At 33.5% G+C, this 25,822-nt stretch overlaps 1 protein-coding gene across 24 annotated transcripts in view; it reads left to right on the plus strand.

Annotated features, from left to right (window-relative positions):
- Sox6 (SRY-box transcription factor 6) overlaps positions 1 to 25,822 on the plus strand; it is a 689,857-nt gene that overhangs the window by 227,842 nt on the left and 436,193 nt on the right. The window lies entirely within an intron of this gene.

Genomic DNA, 25,822 nt, shown 5'->3' on the forward strand with positions numbered 1-25,822 from the left:
GAACAAAGGGAAGAAGAAATCCTGATTTATCATTCTGTATATACATTTTTTTCCTCTCATCATTATGTTTATTATAGCTTTAACACTTAAAGTGTTAACTTTTAAAGTGAGATTGGTCTCCTATAATATGATCTCTGAAATAGCAGTGAGTGCGCATTTATTAACTAGCTGACAGCTTTAAGGTATGGGAACATTCTGGGATTTATCCTGATAATGGCAATATCTGAATCCATTGATTATGTTGATTCTATGACTAGTTATTGGGAGCTTCCCCCTAGACTTGAAGTTTTAGGAGAGATCTGAGGCCATATCTGAGAGAAGACTAAGACATAAAGACTTGAAAGTATGTGTATAAACAAGAGAGTAACAGAAAACTTTGTGGTCCTGGAGCTTTTTGAGGAGAGGACATGGTTGAATAAATGGAAGAAATGGCTGTCCTTCCAACTTCACTGAAGTAATTGAGAAGAGGAGAAAAAGAGAGAGAAATATGTGAAACCAGAGATGATTCAAATAGGAGATTTTTATAAAATCGTAAAATGGATTTTAGGACTTTTTAAAAGGCATAGAAATACTTGTTTGGATCAGACAATAGTAACTTCAAAGGAGTATTATAATTTTTTCTCAATTTGGTTCATGTTTATTTTGATTTCAATTTAATGCCTTTTAAATACAAGTGTAGGAATTTTAGATAATATGTGTCTTTCTGGAAAAACCAAAGAATAAGTTTGCATTCTCTGGGTATTAATATAGTTACACATGAAAATAATCACTTATGTAGTACACTTTAATATTATATTTGGGAGACTTTTAGAAAGTTATCATTCATTGTAACTATGACCAAGAAGCATCCTTATATCTATTAGAGCAATGAATGTAGTGAATTAGGTTTCATATATGGTAAGTGGTATATGACATAGTTTTGGAAAGCTCTTTGGAACTACTTTTCTGCAGAATGACATAGTGTAATGAGTCCTTCTCTGCCTTGCTTCTTTTTCTCTCCTCTTATTATTCCTTTCTTCCTTCCCTTATGTCCTTCCTTTCATTCAGAAATAGTTTTCATTTAGAAATAGTTTTCATTTTGTCTGTCTGCTGCTTGCCTTTTTGAAGGTAATACCTGACACTTGTCCCTTAAATGGTACGCAAGGGTCACCTTTTTCATTAATGACTGAAGAGCTCTATTAAAAAAAAAGAATTAAGGGCACTCTAGTCTGTGTTGTGTAATCATAGGGAATTGGGGAGGTGTTGGGATTAATTTTATTATCAAGGGGTGGAGAAAATAGGTTAATGGGAAATTATAATTTTTATTGACCCAGAAGTTTACTAAACCTCAGTTAGAATTTATCAGATATTAAGGCTTATTGACTATTTGCTCTATGAGAGGAGAAGAATAATTAAGGTCTAAAATGAGATTTTAACAGTTTTTAGAAAGCTCTCCACAATGAGATATTGTATTATTCATATACTTACAATCCATTAGGGCAGTCCTTAGTTATGTTTCTTTGGCGTTTCTTATAACTGGAACAAATTAGTCTCCGTTCCTGACATTGTTTGTTTCTTGAGAATAATTTAACATAGCAATAAATATCCCGTGGTACGAAAAGGGTAAAGTTTATGAATTATTTCAAGGACACTAAAGCAGGAGATGAAACCCAGATATGCTTAAAAGAAGGTTGTGGCTTGGTTAAGTTGTGGTTATATATAAAACAGAATAGCAAGCTGTGAAGCAATTTGCACTGTCTAGAGAGAATTCTTCTACAATACCACCTAACAGTGCACAACACTTCCCAGTTTCTGTGGAGGAGAGGAATGGGAAGGAATAGACAGTCAGGGATCTCTGCAGAGCACAGAGAAGTTACTGAAAAACATCTGTTGCTTGTATTATGTGCTAGGCACTTTTACGTTGTTATATTTAATCTTTTCAATAATCTTATGGTTTACTCCCCCCCATCGTTGGTTATTTTCTATAAATTCTAATTTCTTTTTTGTTTTCATAGCACTCAAAATGATTAGTGTATATCACATATTTGCATTATTTAATATCTATTTCCTCCACCAGACTAAAAGCTGTATCAGGGCAGAGACCATGACTGTTTTGTTCAAACCTGTGTAGCTGGTTTTTAGCATAGGCCCAGATACACATTTCACAACTAAATATTTTTTGAAATGAACAAAAAATAAAGGAAAGAAGGAAGGAAGAAAATGACATAGCTGGTATTTAGTCTAAGTTCAAAACTCATTTGTTTCACCCCCAGAAAAGTTTTATGTCGCTTAAATTATTCTTAGTTATAAATTCATCTGATAAAATTTCCATTACACATGTCTCAGAGCACTTCAAATATTTGGCCTCAGAATTGTCACATCTTTGTCTGAGACTGAATACCATGAAAAGGGTCTATCTTGTCTTTTTCTCATCCTATTGAAATACAAAAACGATTTTAAGCTAACAGGTGTCTTGGGAAATAGAGATATCATATCTTTTATTTTTAGGTTTTGGTTCCTCCTATACAGAGAGAGTGCTTTCTCTTCTTTATTCTCCGAGATTGCCCCTCATTTGAGGTCTTTGTGTGCTAATTTGAGTTTTGGTAACCGGCAGAGTATGTGTTGCATGCCCTGCTGAGTTTTTTCCTGTGGAGGCGTGTCACTGGGAAAGAAGCTGTGTTCAAACCAAAAGGGCTCCTAGCATCATCAAAGCCAGGCATTGGGGCTTGGTTTGGTCTTTCAGCAATGACTTCATTTTTTTCTGGTTATTTTTTCCTTGTTATTAATAACTATGATTTTCAAGAAGGTATTGATTTTGCATAATGCTATTGAACGTTTTCTGTTACTGGTACTACCTTGTATTTTTTTGTTACCCGGGATCAAACTCGGGACCTTGCGCTTTCGAGGCAGGCAGAACCACTGAGCTAAATCCCCCACCCCTGTTACTGGTACTACCTTTTAAAAGAATCTTATTGTGTCTATTTTGCTTCCAAAGAAGGGAGGAAATGTAAGTATGGGGAGTAAATGCAAGATTTGTTAAATCTTTACTACAGAAAAATCTCACTGTGTCTGGGCTTTCAGCAATGCCATGTAGTCTTGAAGGCATGCACAGTAAGGCTTTGTAAATGTGATTAGGTCAAAGAGAAAGTGAATATCTCCCAGACACGCTGAATAGATATATATTTAAATCATGCAGTCAACTTTATGAATTCTATATATACTCCTAAGAATGTACAAGGAACAGATTTCTGTGATGTGAGGCAATAATGTTTTTTATCTAGACCAAATTACAATCCTGAAACTTTGGCCATTTGGGAATTTATCATTTGAAGCAGACTGGTTTACTTGGAAGTTAGTATCATAGTAGAGTGATCTGATCCCATTAGAGTCTTATTCAGGTTGGTATATAATCAGTGGTCAATCTAACTTCCTATGTAGTCTCTCAAAACTATTTAAAAATGTGATTCTGTTTCCCCAGTTGAGACAAATTATTTTTTTGGTAGCAGAAGTTTTCTTTCTAGGTGAATGTTTAGTATTTATTAGAAACTAATTCACTTGCATGAATATATCTTAGTACTGTATATTGAAAGCACAGCAGTAGATACTGCATTGGGAACAAACACAAATGTGCCTTATCCCTGCCCTTAAGAATCTTAGATATATAGATATAATTTTACAACTTTTAAAATTTCTTTTTGTGTCCTGGTGTCTAACCAACCCAATGCATGGCTCAAAGTAAGCATTAAAAAGTGTTATTTAAATTACATTGGTTATGGAAGAGGAGATGGGCAAAGGAGAAGAAATGTAATTCCCTATGCAAAATATACTAAGTACTTTAATAGAGTATAAAGATGTACTCTGGAGAGTTTAACAAATTTATGATAATTTTCTTAGGGCTATTAGCAAGCAGATTTCTTAAATAATGTTCTTTGACAGTTATGTTAAATTTTATCAGTGGAAAAGGGAATCGTGGTGGTTAAGCTTCATTGTGTCAACTTGATTGGCTTGGGAGCTGCTGAAGGGATTAGTAAAGCACACTTCTGGATGTGCCTAGGTGGGTCATGAGGGTGTGACTTTGGGTACTGTAACTGGCCCCACACACCTTCCTCTTTGGCACTGTTCCCTTGCTCTGCTTCTCAGCCCTCGTAAACTAAGCAGCTTTGTTCCATGCTCCTGCTGCCACTATGTTCCTGCTTTGGAGCTAGTGGATCATGGACTAAATCCTCTAAAACAATGAGCCATATTAAACCTCCTCCTTTAAAATGTGGGTGTTGGGTATTATGCTCCAGTGGCGGGAAAGCTGATTAATATAGGGATGAAGAGAGGAGCCTCCTAGTAGTGAAGGGAATAACATGAACATAAAGCAGACAAATGCTAGCAGGTATATATGGGATAGAGAAGAGTAAGTTTAGCTTGTGCATAGGCTAGAAAATTTAGTGTGCTTATATCTTTGTGGCTTGTCAGGCTAACCTAAGGCATTTGGTAGATCATAGAGGGGCATCACAAGCAAATAGCCCAGAGATATGGCAAGAGATTGGCCTTTGGAAAGTTAATTCAGCCAGTAATTGGTACAGGTGATATGGACTTGGGCAAAAGCTAGAGAAACACTTTGGAAGGGTTGTTACAACAATTCGAGTAGGAGGTAAGAGATGGAAATCATGAGGGAAAGGAAGAAAAATGACTCGTGTTGCTTTCTCTCTGCTCATTTTGTTAATCATCGTACTGAATTTTTGAAAAGGCAAAATGGAAAAAACCATATTAAATGTCTCTTGCCAATGCTCAAATCCTCTACCATCTCACTGGTTAAAATTTCACAGAAAATTAAGTATTAGTTTTCTTCCCATGGAAGACTGGGAAAAGGATGCATTTTTACAGGAACAAGAATATTTTTGAAGATAAAGTTGCTTGAGGATTTAGAAGCACATAAAATAGACATATATAACATAAACATATACTTGTACATAACATAAATACGTACAAACATAAACACAAAAGATATTAACACCAGGAGGTAAGGTGCACAGGCACAGCCTTGTTGATTTCAGAGGTATAACACAAAATGTGGCTAGCATGAGTGGGAGAAAAGTGAAAATACTTGAGATTATAGCATTTTTGTCAATGGCTTTCACCTTGGGGTTAGTGCATGATATCTGTGAAGAATAAAACAGGTGCACACAGAGCTTGGTTCCTTTTTAAACTCTCTGAGATAAAGTGATGACAATGCTATGACTCCCTGGTTATACTGACGCACTCTATCCTTGCCAACAGAAAGTATAGTTGTAGCAAATATTATATTTAGAAGAAAGGTCCTCTTTTACTTGTCCTTTTCAGAAGAAGAGGTATAGTACAGGAAAATAGTTTGGTCATTGTTCATTCTTAGAGACCCAGACTGGCTGGTCATCTCCAGCCTCTACTCATATGTATTCACCTTGACCTTCTGGGACACTGAGCTGCTTACCATTGCCTCATCACTTTGTATGACTCAAACTTCTGTCTCACTTGTTCCTAGTGAGTAGTACATATTATGTAATACATAATGGTAAAATGATTTTTTAATGAATTGAACTCTATCTCCCATATACAGTCTATCAATTAAGATACTCATAAGTTAAAAAAATCTTTAAAATTTAAATATGCTAATGGAAAGTTAAAATTATTAATTTTTCACACCTTAGATTCTATATATGCCTCTGTAGTTTAAAAATAAAAGAACCCACAGCTTTTTAGTGCCTTCTGTGGCTCTAAACTATATTAGGTGCTTCCTATGAGCTTTTAAATAAAATATCTGGGATCTCCTGTTACCCCATGGGCTCTTCTGTGTACTATCTGTAATCTTAGGCAAATCATGTAGCCTTTTTGAATCTTAGTTTACTAACCTGTAAAGTAAAGCTATTACCTACTGCATGCTATTTTTTATTTATTAGTGTATGTTTGTGATACATAATAATTACATTCATTTTGGGAAATTAGTATATACATATGATATCTTGATCGTATTTGGTCCATATATATCTATAGATCTCTCTGTATGTACATATATATTCTATCTTTTCATTTTTAACATATTGTGTCTTTATTTTAAAAATGATTTTTTATAGACTATGTCTAATTACTCTCATCTGGTATAATCTCTGCCTTTTGATTTGGACATTTAGGCCATTTCCATTTAAGGTGATTATCTGCATCTTGCTTTTATCATTTACCACCTATTCATTATTTTCTTTTCCTTTTTTCAAATTTATTTTTAATTGTTGATTTCTCCTTAAATCCTTTGTATATTAATTAGGCTTTTTGTTTTATTACATATTAGTGACTGCTTTAGGACTTACAGCAACTCTATGCAACTTATCACAGTCTTACTCCCAGTAATATTATCCAATTTTACATAATGATAATCTTACAAAAGTATACTGCCATTTTTCTACCCTGTCTTTTGTGCTATTGTCATACATATTACTTTTACATGTTATAAACATTGAGATAGATTATCATTTTTGCTTTGAATAGTCAATAACTCTTTAGGGAGATTAAAAATAATCTCAAGACACAAAAAATAAAAAAGGGTAGAAAAAATTCTTTTATACTTACTCTGATATTTATCATTTCCAGTGTACCTTATTCCTTATTTTTTTTTTTTGGTACTGGGAAATGAACTCAGGACCTTGAGCTTGCGAGGCAGGTGGTGGCACCACTGAACTAAATCCCTGGCCCCCTTATTCCATTTTTTTAGATTCAGATTTTCATTTAATAACACCACTTTCTGCCTGAAGAACTAATTTAACATTTCTTGTAGGATGTGTTTGTTGTTGAACTGAAGAGATTTCCTTCAGCTTTCATCTTTCTGAAAAAAATCTTTATTTCACAGCATTGATTTTAGATGAACTTTTTGTTGTTGTTCAGTACATACAGATTTAATACATTCTGGCTTGCATTGTTCTCAAAAAATGGTCTGCTATAATTCTTGTGCATGTTCCTTTGTATATAATGTGTCATTTTTCTCTGGCTGCTTTTAAGTTTTTTCTCTTTATCACAGGTTTTAATAAATTTGATTATCATGTGCATTTGTGTAGTTCTCTTAATATTTCTTGAAATTAGGATTAAGAGGTTTGGGGCTGTGGGCTTATGGTTTGTATCCCATACGGAAAAATTTCAGTCATTATTTCTTCAAATAAAATTTTTTTGGTCCATACTGTTCACATATAGGCTATCTGAAATTGTCCTACAACTTGCTGATTATCTTTTCATTTCTTTGTCTTTTCTCCCACACTTTGTTCCATTTTGGATTGTTTCTATTGATACATCTTTACTTATCAAGTTTGTCATGTTTTCCAGTGTCTAAACTGCATTTAATTTTATTCATTGTCCTTTTCCATCTTAGGCATTATATTTCTAATCTTCACTAAGTTCAGTTTGAGTCATTTTTGTATATTCCATTTCACTGTGTAATATGTTTAATTTTTCTCTTACCTGTATGAACAAGTGAAATGCAACTGGTAGAGAAGAATAGTAAGATAGTTATTATAGTTGTCATTTCTGAATCAGTTTCAATCGATTGATTTTTTTCCTTTATTATGGGTTATATATTTTTCTTTGTATGGCCAGCAATTTTTTTATTGCATTCCAGAATTTGGAAATTTTACCATCTTGAGTGCTAAGTATTTCTATATTCTTATAGATATTTTTGAATTTTTTTCTGATGTGCAGTTAAGGTAGAAACCATTTTGATTCTTTCAATGGTTCCTTTTAAGATTTGTCATTTGGAACTGGTATAACCAGTGAGAAAATGCCATTCAGATTACTTTGACTAATGCCTTTTGTATCATAAAGTTTTAAATTTTGGAGGATGGCAAAATGACCTATTTATGGGCTCATACAAGTTCTGGGGATTGTTTCTTCTGCTTCTTTTTAAGTATATCCTTTCCTGACCTTGGTTAGCATTGTCACATACATGCACTAGGTAGTAATTGGTTAAATTCCTTGAGGAGATTCTCTGAAGATCTCTATGTACTGTTTTTTCTCCTGTGTTGTTTTGTATATATGTGGATAATACATACTCCTTGTCCTCCCTTGACTCCCAACTCCATCTTCTCAACTGATGACATTAGGTTCCACATCTGAGCACCATAATCAGCAATTTCCTTTTCCATGCAGTAAGCTGGGACATCTGTAAAGGTGACTCATTTATCTTTCCTGTCTCAGGAATCACTGCTCTTTGCTGCCTGATGTCCAATGTCTGAAAACTATTGTTTTCACTTTCTCTCATTTTTTTGATTGTTTAATCACTTAGGAACCAGATTTGTTCCTGTTAGCCCATCATAGTCAGAGAAGTAGTCCTCACTTATGTAAGGCAAAAAATATATAAACTACATTATATTAAAAATGATTAATATTAGAAAATATTCAATAAATGATGATTACTATTGCTTTCTCATCAGTTAAACTTTATCTTATATAACACCTCTCATATGAAGCCTTCCTAGACTACTACTGTCCAAATGATTTCTTATATTTTCTTCTTCCTACTCATATCACTTCGTATATATACTTTTGAAAAATGACATTTACAAATATATGTTAAAAATTTTGGTATACTTGTGTATCTCTTGTGGCAGGTTGAAGTTTTCAGTCAAACAAGATCTGTCTTTTTGCCTATCTCTAGTTTCCAGCATATATTAAATACTTTAATATTTGTTGCATAAGCAAATAACCACAAGTGTTTTAAAACTTGTATAAATCTTCAGGAGTTGAATTGTTGGTTGGGAAAAAAAGAGAGGTGGTTTGGGAGTTTGAGAACATTTGAAAAAATAAGTGCAGTGAGGGAAGTAGGATTTTAGGGAGCCAGACACAGGTTAAGAGCTGAGGTGGATAATATATAATGAAAATGACAGTGATGAAGATAATAATAAAATAATATAAATAAAGTACCTGTGAAGGTGAGAGAGTATAGAGCGATATAAAATGGAAGATGACAGAGATACCATGTCAGTGAAACAACCTGATGAGACTTTCAGAACACACCTACAATATAAATGGTAATATAATTGGTAATAGTATGCAAATGGGTGCTGTGTGAGCCAATGTAAACTGAACTGTTATAATAGGGGATTTAAAACAAAGTACTGCTCTACTTTTTGAAGTAGATGAAGCTTGGAAGAAAGTGATGGGGATAGATTAGGAAGCAGAAAGGATTTCTAGACACCTCAGGACATAATAGCACAAACACAAATATACTATAGGCCTTAAATAAGCATTGTGTACCAGAAAGAACCAATACACCATGGAGTAAGGTACACTAGGACTTCTCTCTCATTTTTTCCCCCTTGGCATGACTCTGGACATATTACTTAGCCTATCTGAGTCTCAATTCCTTCATGTAAAAAATGGATGGCTGCTGGGAAGATTATATGATTCATAGAGAACATTTATTGTAAATCTGGTAAATAGTGGGCCCAATAACTATTAGTTTCTTCTTTTTAAGGCATTCTTCAACTTTTGATGCGGAAAGGAAAATGCTTCAAGAAGGACTTTGTGATCCCTCATTATTTTGTAAACTGCCTAGGTATAACATACAGAATATAAGTATAATTTCTGATCCCATTTATTGCATATTTACATTGCTAATTAAGGTTGCACTGTATTTTTTGTGGTCCAATACTAAGAACTAGGTTATTTGTATATTAAGTTTCTCATATATTCTAACTTTAATTTGTGTTTAAAACTGTTGGGACTATTGGCTAAACTACACACAAATTAAATCATTTTATCACGTAATTTAATATTTTTTTGAGAATGATTATTTCATACAGAACCTACTCATTAAATGAAAGATAGAAAAGATAAGTATCAGAAATCCTACATTTTCCTGAGTATTGAACCTGTTTTCATTCATTTAATGTATTCTGTGAATCAAATCAGTTTTGATTTCAATTCTTCATTGCTGAAATGATATGAGGCATGGAGTAATATTTACAAACCTCTGACTTTCAAAAGTAATTATACTTTAAATCCCCAATCAATTTATTAAAGACCACTGTTAATGTGTACTTATCCACAAAACTATTTTGGGTACAGGAGATTGTTCTTGCATAACTAAACTAGAAAGCAGAGCAATCTTTTATTTTATCATGGCAAGAAAGATTCAGAACTCCTTCAGTTAACTAACTCTGAATTTGGTTAAGAGAATAAGATAATTTACCCAGTCAACAGAATATAATGATAAACCATAATATTATTAGTGCTACTTTTTAGCATTGTTTTTGATTATTGAATGCTTTCATTGACATGCACAAATCCCAGGTGTCATATATAAGGTTTGTGATCCAAACAAGTGAGTAACCATCTTTGGCTTTCTGCATAGTATCTCACCTGGTAAGTACTGAGTTGGCAAACACCAGGCTTCATCTGCTTCCTTCACTAAGACTGGCTCTTTGCATTTATGAACTTATTTGGGTATTAATGAAAATATTATTGGTAAAGTCATCTTCTTTTTAGCTTAAGACATGCCTCCAGGATGCTTTTAAATATGTTTCAAGGTAATGTTTTGATGAATCTCACAAACTCCTCTGTAGGGCATAAACTGAAACTGAGGAGACAACAATGTTAATAATTCAGCATGTGGCAGTGCTGTGGCTATTAACACATTTATAGTTTACTTGGACAAAGCTTTGCCCAATTAAATGTGCACAGAAATTTAGTCATCTCATTTTAGCCTTGGTGAACATTTTAATTTTTTTCAATTGATAGATGAGATACAGAAAATATTCAGCTCCCTTTAGAGATACTATTTATAGCCCATGGGACTACAAGTTGTGAATTAAAAAAAGTTATTACAATAGTTGCCATCTTGATTTAAAGCAAAGAGTGTGTAAGAATTTTCACATCATATTATGGCTAATTCGGGGTATTTTAAACTGTCCATTTATTCAAAATTTCAAATGAAGTACCTATTTTGGTAATTAGGTCAACACATAACTCTTGTTTTGTTTTGTTTTTGGAAAGATCGAACTCAGGTCTTTGCACTTGCAAGCCAGGCAGCAGAACCACTGAGCTAACTCCCCAGCCCTAACACATAACTCTTAAACCAGGAAATTTATGCATCCTGTGCAAGTAAACTATATACAGCATGTATCAGAAAAACCTAAAACATAATAATAATAAAAAATACATATAATAGGTATACCCAGTGCATAGGACTTAAAAGTTATTTTACAAAAATACTTTCATGAGAAGATAATGTATCTTCTTGTAGTAAATGCCACAGAAATAACATAACTCCTTTTAAATAACTAGTAACCTTAGCACACACCTCATCATTTGTGGGGACTAGAAATAATGTGTCAGGGGCTGGGGATTTAGCTCAGTGGTTTTGCCGCCTGCTGCGCAAGTGCAAGGACCCGAGTTTGATCCCTGGTACCAAAAAAAAAAAAAAAAAAAAAAAAAAAAAAGGAAATAATGTGTCAGTGGCCAAAGTGAAAAGATTCTGGTTCTTAAAATGTGTGGTTTGTTGAGCTGTGTAAATAATCTGTGTCCTAGCATAAAACAACCACATTTTATGATTGAAGCGGAATTATTTTTTTATTTTTATTTATATATTTATTGGTACATTTTAGGTATACAATACATTTACATTTATCATTGGGTGCTTGTACCTGAACATGATGTATCTTAGTTCTTATTTTTTCCCCCATTACCTGTGCACCCTTCACCCCCTCCACCCTTCCCTGTTTACACAGACTGTTTCCATTTTTTTTTCTTTCTCATAATTTTTCCTTTCCTGAAGTGGAATTATTTTAAAGTATCATCTAATCCAGCCTATTTAGCCTGAATGACCATTTTATTGCCAAATTTCCTATTTTAAAGGATAAAAACGCAGAATTTAAACTTTCATATAAAAAGTATATTATTTGGTCTTGGATATGTTTAAATACATATGTCTTTCATTTTGTTGTTGTTGTTGTTTTTGGTACCGTGGATTGAACTTGGGTCCTTGCGCTTGTACGGCAGGTGGTGAAACCACTGAGCTAAATCCCTGGCCCTTAAATACACATGTCAACCTAGAAGTCTTTACATTTAAATTGAACAACCAGGAGGAAAGGCTTATAAATTTAAAAAGTTGTTATAGTGGCAAAATGTGGTTACATTACTTATTGATGACATTGACAATAAAACTGAAAGGAAATAAAGAAATAAAATGGAGACTATTTAGTTTTGGCTGTTTATAAAGCAGTTTAAACTTTTAATAAATTTCAATAGTCAGCGACTTATAGTTCAGTATTATATTTTCATGAACATAAATCTTCAAATAGGCAATTATGGCCACATGATATATATATGGAGTTAATGATGATAATTTGCCACTTGTGTCATGAAGCAACTCTTTTTTTTTTGATACCAGGGATCGAACTCAGGATCTTGTGCTTGCGAGGCAGGCAGCAGAACCACTGAACTAAATCCCTGGTCTATGAAGCAACTCTTATTGATCCCAATGTACAAATTTCCATAGTTTAGACACTAAGTCTTTAGTGTCTAAAAAATGTGAATTAAAAGGAAAATAATTTAACAGTATGAAAGTGTCATTCTTGTCAAGAAATCATGCATAAGTTCTGAAAATATGTTTTAAAAATTAGAAATATATTTTTAATGGATTGGATCCATTCAAAGAATTTGTGGGAGTATCTTCCATTCTACTGTGGTAGTAATAAATGGCATTGTGCTACAACTTTAGTAATAAAAGTGGAATGGATTTTAAACCATAAGCTAGTTTAGTAACATTGGCTCAATTTCTTTCCACTTCTGTGTCCCTTGCAAAGGAGAATGTGCTACATCTCTATAAAGAACTTGAATTTCTCTTGCTTTGGTAAATCATAAAGTCCAACTTGGCTTTTGACACAGTCAAAGCTACTTGGATTAGGTAAAGCTGATCTTAAAAGGAAAAATTGGATGCTCAGCAAACCCTAGCAGATATTTTGACACACACTTGGAGCTGATAAGAGTTGCCATAAATTTAAACATTACCTTTCCTAGCACAGAAACTATACTAATAAATGGCTTTGAATATTTTATGAATGACTGAGGACCCTGCTTTGCTAATAAGTCCTCTGGAAAGCTGTGACTTTTTGGGATAGTTTTACTTTTGGAAGAAAGCATGTTGAAGAGAAGCTACTGATGAGGTGTCATATAATTTTACAAGTTGCATAACTGCTTTTAACTACTAAACTATCTCTGATTAAGATAACAATGGAGCTTATAATTTTTTCTGAACAGCTGCTGCTACAGGGGGTCATTACCTTGGAGAGCTGGAAAATAATTGTACTCCTGGTACATGAGTTATGTAGTCTTGTGTTTTACAGCAAAGCACAAAGTTTAAAGCCTATAGAAGAATGTTATTTGAAAGCTGTCAAACCATGTTAAAAAAGACTGCATCGTCAAAAGGCCCTGGTGGCCATGATTCTGCATGTAGCCTTGTCTTATTCATTATAAAATGCATGTTTATAAAGTTCCACAGCGCATCCAATTCCCAATTCACTTATATCAGCAAGACTTAACTTGCTCATTAATCTAAATTCTTTTGCAACTTTAATCTACATGTTTAATTAATCATAAAATGAGGCGGTAAGTAATTTCAGCAATGTGTGGCTTGTTATCAGATGCATTTAATCACTCTTCTGTGAGCTCATTTGGAAACACCTGAAGATGTCGAGTGCAGTTTGAATAAGCATAAATTATTCTTTGTCAGTGTACTTCACTCAACTAATAAGACATTAATTTAAAAGGCACTGTTTGTCATTTTTAGATCTTTACCAATATTTTTAGCTTAGCAATATAACTCTAATTGTATATATGATTCTGAACTAGTGCCCGACATAGGAAAGGGTAAGAGTTTAATTCACTTTTCTTATTTACATGTAATTATGTCATGTAATCTTAGTTTTTAATGAGGATTAACCATCTTGTAAGTATTCATATGCTTTCGGAATAAGGTACTAATGAATTATAGTTGGAAACATTATTTATTGGTACAAAGGCTTGTAATTCCTTGTTTCCTGCCTAGGTTAGGAATGAAAGGCCATGAGGTTTACAAGAGTACATTAATTTGAGGATAAAAGTACTATACAGCGTTATAAGTTATAGATGTTAACATAAAAAAATTCAAGTATAATAGCTACATTTTGCTATCTCATATAATAGTATAAATAATGTTTACATGGGGCCAAGAAACTTTAAGTAATGACAGTCTTATTTTCCCCTAGTCTTTCAACAGTCTTGCACAGTTGATGATGGCAATTTTTAAAAGGCAAAAAAGCCCCCCCAAACAACAATAACAAAACCCACTCACAGCTTCAGAGCAAAAAAGATTCATGAGAGCTAAATGAGTTATATATCTCAATGTCAGGAGTATGGGAATAAAAACTACATTTTATAGGATGTCATCACCTGTCCTGTTTATGCCATGAGAGCAGTGACACATGGTAAGAATAATTATCTCAGTGGAAACAAATTTATTTACCTGCTGTAGAGCATCCCTGTTCATCTTACTCATGAACTCATCCCACTTGTATGCTGTCCATGGATTGTCAGCAGTGAGCCAGAGGGAATGATTCCTGAAAAAGGAAATATTGGTTCGAGCTGAAATATAACCATATTCTCTATTTTTATTTGATGTGCATATCTCTTGGGCGTCTCTTCTTTCTTCAGGGATCCTTTACACTGAACTGATAGTTTTTTATATGTCCATTTATTATGCTTTATGCCATATGACTATGTAAAATTTTTTCTTCTTATTTTCTTTTCTAAGAAAAAACAAAATCCCAGAAAATTTCATTTATATGGTTCAAGTCACACAGGCCATAGTAGTGCATTGCAGTGAAATGCCATTTGCCCTTGTTTCACTCGAAACACTATACATTATTTTCCTAGAACTACTGATGAAAACTTCAAACACTGGGGCCTCTTCAGGATTATCTTTGAAAAAGAACATTTCATTTGAACTTAATTTTCTTCATAAGAATATCTTCTCCTTCCCACATTCCTTATAATCTTAGTATATATAGACATATCTATATGAATGCTTAATGTTGGTTTTTCTTTCTTTTCTGTTTTTTGAGGTGCCGGGGATTGAACTCAGGGCCTTGCACATGTGAGACTAGCCCTCTACTATTGAACTATAACCCCTGGGCCTATTCATTTTTCTTGATATGAAACCTCAAGCTTCTTTAACTTCCGTTTCCCTAGAAAACTTATGATGATTTTCCCAAATGGGATTATTTTCTAACTTGCTGTTATAGGTGCAAAGAGAGAACATAGTAGCCCTCTCCCACCCCAAATGATATATGGGAGGCCTGTCCTGTTGTCCTGTTGGGTCCTTCTACACAAAGACAATGATTTACTTTACAAAATGCCACATGTTAACTGTAACATGTTAACTATAGTTTTTAGTCTGTGTGACATACTGCAAGGGGAGGATGTAAACTCAGTTCCATGTAGTTTATATACTTTTAGGTATTTGAGTTTGTGCTTATGTAGAGATACGTCCACTTTATCCAAATGTACCCAGCACACTTTTACATTGACACCTTTACTCCTTTACTCAGTTACAAACAAGGACATATCACTTCCTCAATAGAAACTTTACAGTTGATCAAGATAAAAAATATCCATACTGATGAACCATTGCAGTGAGTGAAACAGAATGAGTGGTGATTCTGTGCCTAGCTGCACTGACAGAGACAATTAGCAGGTCTCTCTCTCTTTCTCTCATGCATAATGTCTATGGCTGAAGAGCAGTATGCTGATGAAAAAAGGGATTACTAATGGCAGACCTGGAACATCTAAAGAAGGAGTGAGGAGTATGTATAATGTGGTGTCTGCTAGCTCATACACTCTTGGGGGAGATATTTGGAAGTCCTGAGTGGACATTAGAGTCTTCAGCTGTTGTGGGACTTTAGGCTCATCAGATGAATGAGAATGTCATAGTGCAGTCAGTTACAGGCACCAGACTGACTTCCTAAGTTTCAATCCTTTATATTTAAAATGGGAGAACCATTACATATTCAGTTCTGGTTTATTTTACCTAAGGAGAAGCTCTAAAATCTACCCCTCACACCAGTTGCTTAAACAAGTAGAATTCTGTTCTAATTTTCACTAAGTCTATGTGTTCTTTCCTGTGAAGACCTTTGTAATTTATGGCCATCCATTTTTGCTTTGGATCCTAGCTTTGCCTGTGAACATTTGTTAGCTTTTCTATAGCAATCTAGTTTTTCTTAATCATTTAAAATTTACTTTTGTCAGACGATTATTTAGACATTTTACAAATAAAGTGCATTTGGTGACTTTATGAAAAGTTCTGATGGTCGAGTATGAAGATCTGCTTATGTGGCTGTTTTATAGATTCATGTAGCAGGCAAGACACTGGATTGTACAGATGGTTAAATGCACATTAGTTATTTCTCTGGAATTTTCATGAGAATGAATTGACTTGTAGTATCTTTCTTAGTACCCTTGATTTAGAAATTTTGATCTGTTTTACAAACAGTATTTGGGTTATTTTTATTTAGAAGAAAATGTCAAGTATATTTTTCCCATTACCTACAATACATAGTATTGGCATATGGTTTTTACTCTTGCCAACATTATCAGCAATGTGCTATAACCATTAATAATCGTTTGTTCATACTCCCAAGTATTGTATTTGAAAATCTCAGACTTCATATCTAAATGATGAAGTAATTCGGACTTCATATAAATGACAAAGTAATTTATAACACTCACATTGAATTCTTGCTACTTTTAAAAAATTGTACTTCTCTTCGTAAAGCATATGACCTACTTAAAAGTTAATAGTTACCTGGAATTTTAAAAAGTATTTTTTATATCACAGAAAGATTTCTCTGTTTTGCCTGAGTGTATTTGTAGACAGTTTCCAACTTAGTAATAGGTAAAGTTCTAAAAGTCTGTTATTTAGAATAAATATTTCATGGAAACCTTGTCATAGGTGGTAATTTGGTTCCTTGGGCAAACTGCTGAAACTCATTTATTCCATAATATATCTGAATAATATTATTTATAGTAGTCAAGTAGATAGCTACAGTTAAGTATTTAATTTCACTTTGAATTCTAATTTTAATAATATTCTTATGATAATTTTTTTATAAGAGGGATTTGATTTATCTTACCTCCACTCTAACAATGCAATGAAAATGAAAACCTTTTGAGATATAATTTGGGAGGTGAGGAATACTTCTTGATGTCTCTGGCTGTGGGAAGAAACTGGGTATTCTGGCTGAAGTAGGAGGGAATGGGTGACCCCGGTGGCCATGGTATAGAGAAAGATGTTTATTTACATATAATTGTGCTCCCATATTTCGAGAGTGAAGATGGAGCATTCTATATGTTGAGGAGCCAAAGGACGGAGAAACCCAATGCTTGTACTCATTCACCACATTCCAAGTGTTTTCATTGTATCTCTTCTACTAACTCCATCACTCCACCCCCACATTTTGACTCTTGGCTTTTCAATGGTAGCACTTGTGAGAATATTTAAGTTTCTAATACCAGAACAGATTTGGAATATATGACATATTAGGTCTTATATGAGATAAAGTGATATATATATAATATATGTATGTATCTAAAATTAAATATTCCTAAATATATGAAAACACAAATGAAGACCAGCAGTTCATTATGGCTTAACTACATTACGTCCTGTAAAAGTATGTGAAGAAAACCATTTAAAAGTAAAAGCAAATAATAGAAAAATTTCTTGATCACATATAAAGCACCATTTTAACCTCAGGAATTTTGAATATTCATTCCTTTCACTTCAAATCTTGCAAATTGCAATATATAATCTCCAAAGGGAGAAAATATGAAAAAAAGAGAAGAGAATAGTGGGGAGAAATGAGGGGAATGGTATTTAAAAGACTCTAAGATTTAACAGTTTGGGGAAAACAGTTTAATGAGCTATGGATAAAACATAGGGAATTTAGTTTCCTAAGGAAGTACATTGCTCAAAGTATAGGAGAAAGTGCTTGGCAATTCAACCCTTGTACTTTTCTTAAGCTGGAAAATTTAAAAAGAAAAGTAGAAACATTTGACAAACTGAAAACTCAGCTGACTTCATGCCTATCAAATAAAAAAAATCTGATTTTTCATCATCTGAGCACATAGTTGGGTTATGCACAAAGCTATCCAGTGCATAGGTTGCAGTGGCAAGGAGCCAACAGTGAAATCAAACTCATAAGCACCCTATAGACAACCCCTTAAATTAACTGCTGTGCTGTTGCCAGCTGTACTGCCGGGGAACAAGAGCTGTATAGATTCCTGTGGAATGACTGGGTTGCTTAATGCAGCGTGATTGACTCTCTTCCTGCCTCTGTTCTATTTGGCTGGCAGCTGACCACCATACTGTTTTGGTTAACATAAGACTGAAGTGAACACAGCCACTTATATGCACCTTCTTCTTGTATACTATCTTAACGCTCCCCCCATATACCTTCAAAAACAGGAATAAATATGAGAAAAGGAAAAAATGGAAACAAAGTCTTTGTAAATAGGGAGAGGTAGAGGGGTTGAAAGGAGGGCAGGGGAATGGGGAAAAAATAAGAACCAAGATATATCGTGTAAAGGTACAAATTCCCAATGATGAATGCCATCATACTGTACATCTAAAATGTACCAATAAAATTAATGAATTAAAAAAAGAAGAGAGGAAGATTACTTTCTTCAAGCAAATTAAGTTACTAGGTGACACTTTGCTGTCCCTTTTTTTTTGAGGGGGGTAGAGAGTTTGAGACAGAGACTTGCTATGTAGTTCAGGCTGGCCTTGAACTTACTATGTAGTCCAGGCTAGCCTTGGACTCATGGCAATGCTCCTGCCTCAGCCTCCGAGTTCTGGGATTACAGGTGTGCATCTTCTGGGATTACAGGTGTGCCGGCTTGCTGTCCTTTTAGTCTACAGATTCATCAGATTTTTAGAAGAGTCATTTACTTGACCTCTTACTTATAAATATCTGAATTTATTAGATGTCAAAAAATGACAGCGTAGATTCTTCTCACCATATTAACTTTTCTTCATTTTAAATCATTGCTTGCTTCATAATTCTAGAGTTAGAAAAGTTATTAGGCAGCCATGTAGTCTTTCTTTTCTTAGAAGAAACTAAGAGGTAGCTTCTTCTGTATTGCAGTCTTCTAAATAAGATCTGCCACAGGGTACTAGACAGCCTCTATTGCCAAATTCCATGAATTAGAGAAGCTTGAGTAAATGTTGTTGGCTGTTTCTCCATTACATGAAAGCTCATATATTCAGTTGCTCTAGTTTCCATTAAGTCAGCGAACTTGCAAACTTTTCTGACAGTAACTCAAAGTAAGAAATAAATTTATATGCTGACTTAGTATGTAATGTCACTGAATAAAATGTTTTCATTAATATTTGTTCTTTAAAAAATTTTATTAGTACGTTTGCAGTTTGTACAGTTTACAGCCATCTTGTACATTTACAAACTAAGCTTGTTTGCTTTTCTTCTTTTTAATCCCTTTCTCCTTCCTCCCCTGACTCCTCCAGTTCCCCTATCCTATTTTTCATTGTTGATATTATTAATCTTAGTTCATGTTATGGCATATGATGTTTACATTAATCGAGGTTATTAGGTTCCTGAACATGGCATATCTTTATTCTACTTATTTCTCCTCCTCCTCCTCCCCCTTTGCCCTTGTTCCTTTGGTTTACTTCCCTATTGCAAGAGATCTATCTCTTTATTTCCTTTTATCCATTCTTTATCATTCACTTTGTGCTTTGCCTCACTCAAATGAGAGATACCATATGGTATTTAAGCTTATGTGTCTGGTTTATTTCACTCAACATTATGCTTTTCGGGTGCATCCATTTTCCTACAAATATGTCTAATTTGTCATTCTTTATAACTAAGCAGTATTCCATTTTATTTCTTTATCCAATCATCTGTTGATGGGTATACAGGGTGCTTCCAGGATTTAGCTATTATGAATTGTGCATAAACTTTGGTATGGATGTATTGCTGAAGTAAACAACATTTATTCTTAATATGTGCAGTATATTTTTCTTTCTTCCTCTTCCTTCACTTTCCCTCTCCTTCCTTCTTATTTTTCTTTTAAAATAAAATGCAGATTAATTCAGAAAGTTGATTTTTATGACTCATTCAATCCATAGTTTGAAAAATATTACATTAGAGTAAGCAGTTTTCTTCCTTTTTATTTTCTTCTTAAGAATATCACAATTCTTGTTCTTTGGTCTATTACTGTATTCCAGGAACTAAGTCCCTACAAATATGTCTAATTTGTCATTCTTTATAACTAAGCAGTATTCCATTTTATTTCTTTATCCAATCATCTGTTGATGGGTATACAGGGTGCTTCCAGGATTTAGCTATTATGAATTGTGCATAAACTTTGGTATGGATGTATTGCTGAAGTAAACAACATTTATTCTTAATATGTGCAGTATATTTTTCTTTCTTCCTCTTCCTTCACTTTCCCTCTCCTTCCTTCTTATTTTTCTTTTAAAATAAAATGCAGATTAATTCAGAAAGTTGATTTTTATGACTCATTCAATCCATAGTTTGAAAAATATTACATTAGAGTAAGCAGTTTTCTTCCTTTTTATTTTCTTCTTAAGAATATCACAATTCTTGTTCTTTGGTCTATTACTGTATTCCAGGAACTAAGTCTCTTCCACAGGATATTAATTATATTGCCTTATTTTTATAAAATCATTAGGAAGATAAATTTTATACTCCACTAGGAGCAAATAAACTATTAATAGCATGTATTGTTTTATTGTGCCCAGGTGTTGTGTTAATTTATATATATTTATAATATATATGAGAAAGAGAGAAGGAAAGGGACTTTTTTCCAGTTAATCCTCTACCCTGTGAGGTAGAAACTATTATGCCCATTTTTTTATTGTGCCCATTTTTATAACTGAGGATCAAACTGGTATATCAGCTTTCCCAATGGTTGCTAAAAAGAAAGTGGTAGAGCAAGAATGCAAATTCAGAGTTGTTTTCATCAATGGGCATGCTCTTTCCCTCAATCCTAATAATTTTTGAAATTTGAATTTGAGAATATCAAGTGTCTTTGTGAAATGTATGTATCACAAAGAAAAGCAGATTTGTAGTAATTACTGGATAATATTATAAATTGAAAGTTCTTGATAAAATATTTTTCTTTCAACAAAAATAAAGGAAGAAAGAAGGAATGAAAAAAAGAAATCCTCTGGAGCTATGGATAGAGAAACTGACTCCTCTATTTCAATCTTACATAATTAAATACTGTAAGAGTCTTATTTTTATGGAAAAGAAATAGGTATACATGGAGTGACATCTTATTTTACAGCCTAGGATATTTTAGAAATTCATAGGAACTCAAACATGAGTGAAGAATTTTCCTTTCAATTTCTATAATGATGTTTTTTGAAGAGAAAACAGAAGAAAAAACGACCATCTTTCCTAGTTTTGAAGAAATACTTCTTTATGTGTATAATACATTGGAGAAATTGTTTGAGATTATTTTGACTATGCAGAAATGTGACCACCAAAATTCTTAACCAAGGTTTAGGGCTATTGGATGAATGAAACTAGTTAAGTCAAATGAGTACTGTATTTGTGAAAGTAATTGATTTACATCATTTTTCCAATGCTTCTCTGTAAAAGAGGTTATATTTTAAAAAGAAAATAATAGGTGCAGTTGGCTTTTTTAACTTCTTTCCTCTTCCCAACCTCTGCCACATTCCTGGATTTAACAGTAGACAACTTCTGTCTCTTTCTCCTTTTCCCCTTTCCCTCTTTCTATCTCTTCTTTTTTTCTCCTCTAAGTTCCCCTCTTCTTCTCTACCATTCTTCCCTCCAGTTTGTCATCTCTTCTGTACCTTCTTTAATTTTTCATTCATACATGCAATCTTTACAATTTCATTTATTCTTGTTCTCCTATTAAAAAGATAATTCTTACATCTTTTACGTAAGATGCATAAGGATTTTTTGCTCCTTAAAAGGATTATCTAGAAAAATAATGTCCCTTCTGTTTTCTTACATGTTTTTCTTTATTTATTTTATATCCCAAATACAGTTTTAGAAATATTATTTTATTTCTGGAAAATGTTGAAATAGTGCCTTCAACTTTGTATCTTCCCTTGAGTAAATTTGTCTGTGGTTATTATATGACCATTGGAGAGAAAACCAAAGATTTCCCATTGAAATTAGCATTGATCCAGACAGTTCTGGCATACTAACTATACATAAACATTCTTAAGCACATTTTAATGTAAGAAGATGGACTTATTCAATATGTGATTCCTGTGTCTGCTACAGAGGAGATTTGAGAGCAGGCAGATGTAGGTGTACTGGATTAAGCCTCATGAAACTCAAGGTTGAAATTCTAAAAGCAACTTCCTTGAGGGAGCTCAGACAAGGTAGAACAGAATGAACTTGAATTAAGGGTGCTATTACAAAAATGTGCTTTGAGGCCAGAAGAAGGTAAGAAAAAGTATTTTTAGTGGTGAGAGAGTGCAGAAAGAACATGATCAGTAACAGGCAAGGACTGAAACATGTTGATGAAGCTCCTTAGTAGTTCTGTGGATAGACAGACTTGATTTATGAATAAGGATATGAAAATATCCACAGACACATGGCTGCAACCATGTTGGACAGATACACAAATCATGGGCCAATTTGGAGTGTGTTGTTAAGTAGAGTTACAGTGCAAGAAATAAAGCAAATGTATATTCAGATAAGATGGGAAATGAATAGTAATCATTATTAGTTGACTTACAGAGTTGATAGATTATATAAATTAGTTTCCTTGATTTATTGAATCTAAAGTAATGAGTCTAATGTTATTCTTGTGTTACCTTGTTTATATATTTTAATATAAATCTTTAGGTAGAATCTAAGCCTGTACATTTAAATATATGGATTCTGCTCTTTTTTGGGGGTGGTGGTGGTGAGACAGGGCCTTGCTTTGTAGCTCAGGCCAGCCTTGTACTCATGGTGAGCCTCTTCCCTCAGCCTCCCGAGTGCCAGGATTATAGGTGTGTGCCACCACCCCCAGTTTGGGGTCTACTCATGATTCAGGATTCTTCCTTGCCTTAGAATCATGTAATACTATAGAAATATCATCTCCATATAGCACCGTAGATTCTAGTAATTAATAATGTGACAAATACTTTTTGTGATAGAGCAAATACAACAAAATTGTAAGTATGATTACTATATGGATGTTAACTTTCTTTGTTTTGTTCTCTGACTTTGGGTTTCAAATACAATATAGCCATGATCAGCCTTCTGGGTCACAAAGAAGAATTGGCTGAAAGTGGGCACATTTCCTACTCTTCTAAGCCTTCTTCCTACTCTTTACCACTCTTAATTTCACTGTTGGTTCATCCAACTTTCTCTAACAAAGATACACACACTACTTCTCACTATTTTACATTTCTTATTAGTTTCATCAAATCCAGGCAGAGTAGAAGCCAATTGTGCATATAATATTAGAATAATTTGACAATAACAACCTGCTTTAGGACATATTTTCTGGGTTGTATATGTTTTTAGGTAAGGGAACTAACATTTATTGAGTAAGGGAGGTAAGAGGAACTAACATTTATTGAGTACTTACATATGTTATCTCATTTAATTTTATTTTTGGTACTGGGGATCGAACTCAGGACCTTGTGCTTGCAAAGCAGGCAGCAGCACCACTGAGCTAAATCCCCAGCCCTATCTCATTTAAGTATTATAAGCGCTCCATGAAGTAATGATTAGATTTAGATAAAGAAACTGTTGTCAATAAACAACTCAATTAAAGGAGAAAAATTGCCATATATTCTTATTATAAAGGGAAACACTGTAAGAAAATGCCAACTTATCCTTAACATAATCATGGCCTGAGATGAGAAATAAGTAAGATGAAAATGTCAGAAAAGTGAATGGTAGGACAAGAGCCATTTCCACTTGCCTTACTTCCACAGTAAATTTTTGAAAATTTTGTATTTAAAGAGGTAAATAATATTGTAATTAGTATTACCTTATGAGTTACCATCTTAGAAAAGACAGAGATTTATTTTTCTGCCCAAGTAGGAAAGGGAGTCTTGGTAGAAACCAACACCAACTATTTTTAGCATGTTCATTTAATTTGATTCCTGGAAAATGTATCCTTTGATGTCAAAGGGACTTTGATTTAAAAAATTCTAAAATAATATATTTTCATAGCTTCTACTTCATGCTGTCCCATTTCAAATTTAATTAATAACTACCAATTTTTAAACAAAATACTGAAAAAATAGATAAGACTACATGTTCTAAAAAACGCACAGGACTCCCTCCCTCCTTCCCTTCCTTGTTCCCTTGACTAGATCTGGTTATGCTGTGCATGCTAAGCTCTAACTCCTGGGCTCAAGTTATTCTCCTGCCTCAGCCTCCTGAGTAGTTAGGACCACAGGTGTGTATCACTATGCCCATGTTTTTTTTTAGTTGAAAAATTTTGTAAAGATTTTTGTCAAGCACCTGACACTGTGGCTGGTTTCTAACAGATGCTAAATAATATTATTGAGATGAATGTGGAAATAAATACTGTATGGGCATGCTCATTATTTCATTCTTTTTGTTTTTCAATCAAGAGGCATTTACTGAAGGCTTACTATGTTACAGGTAGACATATTTGAGATTTAAATGTTAATAACACACTAAAGCCTGTTTAAGTAGCTCAATACTCTAATGCAGAGATATGTAAAGAGAGAAATTATAACATATTTGTCTTTTAATCAAGATATGAGTGAAGAAACAAAGAAATTTGAAATTTACCAGAATTGGGGAAAGGCTTCATGAATAGATTAACATTTGATCTGCTTCATGCAAGAGTAGTAGGTATTTACTGCAGGGTGCATGGAGATAGAGTATTCTAAGATGAAGATATAATATTTGTAAAAGTGCTGAGACATTAAGTATGTCTGGTGTGTTTTGGAAATTATAATAAGTTCAATATGATTGTCACAGATGCGGCAGAGGGAATGAGGAAAAGATTAGACTGAAAAGTATATTTGAGATTTTAGTAGTACAATCGACTATTTCCTGACAAGAACCTGGAAAATGTTTAATTTCAGCTCACTAACTTCAGTAAGATGTATATTTTTCTAGGGAATTATCTGGTTTATTAGCTCTCCATGGGATACACTTTTTAAATGATGAGATTGTGTAGAGTGTGACTGTTTGAAAGGAATTTGGAATAATGTATCACAAAAACTGTTGATCGCTTTTCCTTAAAATAGTCCTTTTTGAGTTTTTGAACTTCCCTATACATTGCTAGCCAATTAATTTGCTAGACAACTTGTAGATCAGTCAGAAGGTTCTAAATTGTAAGAAGTAAAGATACTGGATTCTAAAATCCTTATGATTAAAGTTTTTATTTCTATTTAGAGAAAAATATGAATATGCAAAGTATGAGTGCACATTGTCTTGATAGCTTCAGGAAAGTGTTAGTTGGTTGTAACTGAGTTTTTTGTTTCTGTGAGCTATTTATGATATATACTCTTAAAGGCTTTATTCCAGATAGAGGTTTCATTTTTATGTAAGGAGAAGGTCAGGCTTTGCAATATTTGTTATTTAAAATTTTGTTTTCTTCCAGAGAAACACCTCAGAGTCTCCCAACTTCATTTTAGTAAAATTATATAGTTCTTTCAACTTGAAATTGCTTGAATAGGTCACAAATAGATTATAGAAAACATGATATGCTTTATAAGTCAAAAAGTTTTCCACCAAGTAATACCAGCAGTGAAAATTGTCAGAGAAACAACTAATTAATCTCTGCTCCTTTACAGCTG

The sequence above is a fragment of the Heterocephalus glaber genome, unplaced genomic scaffold (assembly GCF_053883595.1).
Source record: "Heterocephalus glaber isolate CG9 unplaced genomic scaffold, H.glaber_assembly_v1.0 deba00001428, whole genome shotgun sequence".
In the NCBI taxonomy this organism is placed as follows: Eukaryota; Metazoa; Chordata; class Mammalia; order Rodentia; family Bathyergidae; genus Heterocephalus; species Heterocephalus glaber.